Raw genomic sequence first — 6,875 nt, 5'->3', positions numbered from 1 at the left:
GAATAACCATAACTTTGAATTTGAATTCTAAACAGATAAACTCATACATAAATATGCTTAATTCGATCAGGTTAAAATCTACAACTCAATATATATGATCAGTTAACTGCAATGTACAAATATTAAGTTCAAAAAGCATGTTTTACTGGTACTTGATATACCCAATATATAAGGCCAGTTCATATATGTTGTTAAGCAGCACAGCTAATGTTACACTATCGGATTCAAGATTCACCTACTCTGTTCTTCAATTCAAGTTCTTGTCTCTACTGTTTTGGATGTTATTTCCTAATCTCGATCTTGGTCTTTTTTGGTCCAAAAAATTTCAAGTCTTTGTGACCCGTGACTTTAAGTAAGCCAAAATTTTAGATCTTTTTAACATATAGAGGGAAAAACAAACCGGTATGAGTTTTGTGGGTAGACTCACAATATGGATTAGTTTGATTTTTGATGAAATGGGTAGCAATTTGGTCACATATCAGATACTTGGTAAGAGATCATTATCTACACGCTAGAGCTGGCTTACATTGTCACGCCCCGGATTTTGAATGATAAATTCAAATCCGAAACCTGAATAATTACAATTACAAAATCCAAATCTCGAAACTTCGAGTTCATTATTACAATTCACTCTCACAATATATTATAAAGCTCAAATGAGCATAACACACCTCACAACTTACAATTGTTGTAAAACTCTAACAATTGCTCTAACCGCACGATCACCGTCCTGGTTCTCCTGTCCTGTAGGATTACCCGCTACACAATTTGAATAGTGTACCGGGAGTTGCAACAACACAAAACCCGGTAAGCTTTTTACAGCCAGTATGAGTAAACAAGAAAGAACTGTTGATTTATTAGATTTCAAGACTACCACAAACCCACGTTACTTTCTCACTCTCATATATATATATAGACACTTATGAGTTACTCTCAATTTAGCTCATAAGATCACTCACTCTCATATATATATGTAGACACTTATGAGTTACTCTCAATTTAGCTCATAAGATCCCTCACTCTCATATATATATATAGACACTTATGAGTTACTCTCAAATTCGCTCATAAGATTTCCCAACATTTGGTAGACAGACTCATATATATATATATAGACCCTTATGAGTTACTCTCAATTTCCCTCATAAGGTTACCATATATATATTGACACTTATGAGTTACTCTCAATTTCACTCATAAGGTCACTCCACATTTGGCAGACAGACTAGAGCTCTAACTGAACGTAACCACTCGTCCGGCCACAGACGTGATTACGATTTAATACTATTAATAACCACCAGCCCGGTACGAGAGCGTGATTCACTAATAGATGCCATGGTCACCTCGTGACCTAGTGATCTCCACAGATCACAACAATTTATTGTTCCTCAACAATAAAACTCAACACCTCTCACAATATATTGTTTCTCAACAATAAACTCAATACCTCTCATAATATATTGTTTCTCAACAATAAACTCAACACAACTCCAACAATACATATTATTTCACGTAATAATATATATACAGACATTCACACAGGAATGTCTAATACACCAACAATAGTTCATATGATTGCAAAATAAAGCAATTAAATATATTGGGTTCGTAATATGAACCACGTGAGGTTTACTCACCTCGATAATCCCGCTGCGTCTTCAATTCAGCTCAAAATACGATCCACAATCGTCCACCAACTCAAACCGTCAATCACCTAGTCCAATAATGATCTTGACTTAGCCAACAACTCAAATATGTAATTAAACGACGATCCAACGCTCAGATTCAAATTAAACGATGATCCAACGGTCGGATCTGAATTTAATGATGATCCAACGGTCGGATCCTCACGGATCGCCTTTAGGATCATCCTCCAAAATTATCACGAAGATCCAACGGTCAGATCTTCCTGAATCGCCTTTACTAACATCTCCACAAAATTATATGAAAATCCGACGGTCAGATTCTCATGAATCGCCTTCCGAATCACTATTTCTCAATTATACGAAGATCCAACGGTCGGATCTTCGCCCGTGACCTCACAAGGTCACCGGGACAGTCATACGATCAACATATCCAAAATTGAAGCAAAACCGATGGTCAGATCTTCACAGATCGTAAACCGAAGATAAACGTAAAAACGTTAAATAGTAACGTCAAAACGTAAATCCACTATTTATCAACTTTTTCTAACATGACCATGTTATATATCAAAACGCTCGTATGGATGCATAGATCATCGCCTAGATAATGAAAACTCGAAATATGGTCTGATGCGCCGCCACAAGCGGTGGTCAGTGGGCGGTCAACGCGGCGGTCAACGCCGGTCAACCACCTCAGATGGCAAAGTGACCAACTACAAACTGGTTCAAAATGAAAGGGTGGTCGACTTTCATACCTGGAGCTAAGCCTGGTTCGGCCTAGATCGTCCTAGATCAAGCGTTGAAGTTGGATTAATCTCGTGCGTCTGATCAGATTCCAGATTGAATCAGGGACGTCGAAATCTTCAACTTGTGATCTTTCACTCCACACTCCAAATCGTCAAGCAAGGCCTATATGGGGATGATCAGGGGGAGGAGGAGATCACGAAAATGGGAACGATCGGCCCATGCAACGCCGGAAAAGTGGTTTTCCGGCTGGGTCCGTTTTGCACTTGGGTCGGGCTTTGATCTCGGCTTGGAGGCAGCGGCGGGGCGGGGCGAGGCCACAGAGCAGCTATGCTCGGCAAGGCGCGCCGGTCTGGTGCGGGTCCGGTGGCGGTGGCGTCCGGGAAGTGGGCTTTCCGACCGGGTCGGGTCGGTCGCGACCCGTCGGGTCTGAGGGACGCACGAGAGAGAGAACGGAGAGAGCTGGGGGCCAAAACGCAAATTTCCCATTTTTTTGTCCTTAAAGAAAGAATTCGGAAAATTTCTCTATTTATAGAAAATTCCCAAATTTCAAAAATTCATAACATAATCATACGAACTCCGAATAATGCGTTCCACATGTCCACGAACTCGTATCGACGAGCTCTACAACTTTCATGAAGGAAGTTTTCCCAAATTTTGAACGTATAAAAAGTCAACTTTGTTGACCCCCTAAAAACGTTCGTTTTCGAAAATAAAACCGTTCGAACTAATTCCACAACTTCTCCAAGCTTCGTACTCGCTCCTACTATCGTGAAATCATTTCTAAAAAACCATGGAATTTAATTTGGATTTTCCGGGGTATTACAGTCTACCCTCCTTAAAGAAATTTCGTCCCGAAATTTAAGCGTAAGTCAATTCCTCTCGATTAAGGTTGACCTAACTATAGAATCTCCATCTTTTCCAAATCTGTAGTAATCTACAAAGCCACAGCCCTTGTATAAAAATACATTCCTATGGCCACTAAAATCCTTTCATCACAAACGTAAACTCACACAACAACTGCTCAACAACACTCCACATCACATACACAAAATCGTCACATGGATCATCTCATAGATCCTCACATAGATCTTCACATAGATCATCACATAGATCTTCACATAGATCATCACTCTGTACTGGCATACAAGCACAGTAAACACTCCCACAAAGTGTTTCGCTACTCAATTAGCATCACGGTAAATCTCCATAGTAAAACTTAAGCATGCACCACTCTTCACAACCATAGAGATGCATCACTCAAAACAAATCATCCCCAAAAGCACGCCAATAAATTATGTCACCCAATGATGATGACTTGGGCTTGCTCAATCCTTGGGCTAAGCACTAGGGCTGGCCAATTGGGCCTGAAGAAATCGGACCATCCACATTTCGAACCGGCCCAAACCACTTTGGGTTTAACATTTGGGCCTACTATTCGGGCCGAACAATTGGGCTTACCATTTGGGCCTACCATTTGGGCCTACCATTCGGGCTTACTATTTGGGCTTACTATTTGGGCTTACTATTTGGGCCTACCAATCGGCCCACCAACTTCCAGCTCGGCTACGGTATGAAATTGTACATACCGTATATACGTATGCATACCGTACAGATCGTATATACGTATGCATACCGTACAACTGTATATTCGTATGCATACCGTACAGACCGTATATACGTATGCATACTGTACAACTGTATATAAGTATACATACCGTACAGACCGTATATACGTATGTATACCGTACATACCGTATATACGTCCGTATATCAAGCATATACGAGATCCAAAAATATTTGTAAGAGGTAAGGTTCGAACTCCCGACCTCAAACACGAAGGTTTTGCTCCCAACCACTGAAGCAAGAGCTGCCTTCATTAATATATGCTCACGTGTTATATTTATTATGTCATAAGCGACATAAATAAAATAACGGGGGAGGCAAGGTTCGAAACCTTAACCTGCTGCACAAGGGCTTTGCCCACCAACCACTGGAGCACAAGCTGTGCTTAATATAATGTGTACAAATGTTTTACTTATTATGTCATAAGCGAACATAATAAAAATAAACGAGAGGCAAGGTTCGAACCTCTGACCTCTTGTACAAGAGCTTTGCTCTTCAACCACTAGAGCACCAGCTGCTCTCGCTGTTGTCCTCACAATTCTTTTATTTATTCTATCAAAAGCAATAGAATAAACACAAACCGTCGGTACACTCCACGTGCCACGACACGTCTCTTCCGTGATTTACGGAAAGTCACATCTGCTTTCGGCTACAGCTGTCTGCCACAGCGCCTCGAGATTCCCTCGGTCCCCTTACACGCTCAACACGCGCCAACAGCTTTTCCGGTTTTCGGGGCGACTTTAATCCAACGCGTGGATTGAATCTCAGAGATCGTCCATCCAACGGTGGAGATCTGCTCACCTCGTTCTATAAATAGGTGCATCCTGGAGAAAAACTGTTCACACCAAAGAAAAGAAATTTTCCCCAGCCATTCTCTCTCAAACTCTGCAGCCTTCCTCTCGAAACTCAAATCCTTTCTTCATCAATTTCAATCCTTCTCTTCTGATCTTCTCTCCCATCTAGTTGATTCAATCCCATCTTTCCTCTGAACTTTCAGATCTTCAATCTTTTCCTCCAAATCTTCAATCCTTCTTTCTCAGATCTTTTCTTCCATTTGAAGATTCGATCTCATCTTTCCTCTGAGAATCTCAGATCTCCAATCACCAGTTCAACAACTCCAATCCTTCTAACAAAATCTCCCTCAAACACTAAACCATGTATTCCTCGATTTCCACATCCTCTCACCCCATGACCCAAGAGCCACGAACTCTGCAACTAATGGAGCTCCAAACCCCGCAACAAATGGAACCACAACAACAGCAACCAACAGAGGAGGGAGGAAACACCCAAGCAGCTGGAAGTAGTGCCAACATGGATTTCTGGCGAAGCCGTACCAGGTGGATTCCTACTCCAGAACAAATAAGAATCCTCAAGGATCTTTACTATGTCAAGGGATTTAAGTGCCCAACTACAGAGCAGATTCACGAGATCTGTCTCCAGCTGAACCAGTATGGGTATGTTGAGGGTAAGAACATTTACTTTTGGTTCCAGAACGTCAGGGCTCGAGAGAAGCAGATGAATAGGTGTAATCAGGCTGCTCCAGTGCCCATGAGAACTAGTTCTCTTGGTACTGGTAGATCCATTGATCTCAATTTTGGGTCCACTGGTTCTACTGGTGCTGGTGGATCCATCGACATCAATTTTGGGCCAGCTGGTGGATCCATTGACATCAATTTTGGGTCCACTAGTTCTACTGATGATGGTAGATCCATTGATCTCAACTTTGGTTCCACCTATTCTACTGGTAATGAAGGATTTATTTACTTAAATTTTGTTTCATATTCTTCCTCACACTTCAACACTAATACCAGTCCAACTCTTTTGGCACAACAGGAGGACAAACATCCCTGCAACAACGAGGAGGAGATCACCAGGAGGTTCAAACTCTTCCTCTGTTCCCCGTGCACGGCGAGGACGTCTTTGGTAACCTGAAGACTACTTCCGAGGAAGGTAGTGCACATGATTACTATTTCGGTGGCTCAGGCGGTTACAACCGTGGATCTCCAGTTTCTCTTGAGCTCAGCCTCAACCCATCCGGAGCTACTGATTAGGCTTAGTATAGCGTAGTTCCAATTTCCTTTTTGTAATAATAAATCAATAAGATGGTGTGCATGTTGTTTCTTCTTTTTGTTTAACCAACAACAACACCAAGGATCGAACCTTGGTCACCCAATACTATTTTCAAAACCATAAACAACTCTACTGCACACATCTTTCATAATGATGCAATAAAAACAATCACTCAAAAAGAATCCAACAATCAATTAAGTTGCACAGAGGTCTAGCTAGCATCCTCTGAGTCAAACCAAACACAAACAATTTCGTCGCTAGAATTCAGGGATTAATAAAGCTAAACACTTCCCATTCAGAAACACCTATAGAGCACCAAACTTAACACCTCTTACGCTCGTGATCTTTAGAACTAGAACACTAACATATCCTTCACTGGGCAGGAAAGTACATGTCTCAAAAGAATGCTACAAATTCGCTCCAAGTCATTATCGATAATTCATATCCTTAGTACCAAATCTAATCATGGTCATGTTTCACCTTAAAGAAGGAACATAGCCACATTCTTCTTCTTTCTCAATACAGTACCATCATGGAAAAATACTAGCTCTAATGAATCTCTACTCAAGTAAACTCTCACCTTGAACTTTCAACTCCTTAAGTTCAGTTTCATCCAATAAGGCGACATTAATATAGGTATCTAACCTGGTATCACCTCGATAACAAACTCCACCACCCTCCTTATAGATAACCTAAGTATCTCCAAATTACCTCACTACACTCAAAAATTTATATCAATCTCTTCCCAAACCACAGAGTCAAGAATCCTGTTCAATGGCTAACACCTTAACC

At 41.1% G+C, this 6,875-nt stretch overlaps 1 long non-coding RNA gene across 1 annotated transcript; it reads right to left on the bottom strand.

Moving 5' to 3' along the window:
- Positions 1–533: 533 nt before the first annotated feature.
- On the bottom strand, positions 534–4,588 carry LOC133712810 (uncharacterized). Its single transcript, XR_009847620.1, has 3 exons — positions 2,399–4,588; positions 1,638–1,714; positions 534–759 (listed from the first exon to the last, which is right to left on the bottom strand). It is a non-coding gene; the product is annotated as an uncharacterized LOC133712810 (long non-coding RNA).
- Between the last annotated feature and the right edge of the window lie 2,287 nt (positions 4,589–6,875).

This window comes from Rosa rugosa, chromosome 5 (genome assembly GCF_958449725.1).
Source record: "Rosa rugosa chromosome 5, drRosRugo1.1, whole genome shotgun sequence".
In the NCBI taxonomy this organism is placed as follows: Eukaryota; Viridiplantae; Streptophyta; class Magnoliopsida; order Rosales; family Rosaceae; genus Rosa; species Rosa rugosa.
This window is presented reverse-complemented; position numbering and strand designations above follow the sequence as displayed.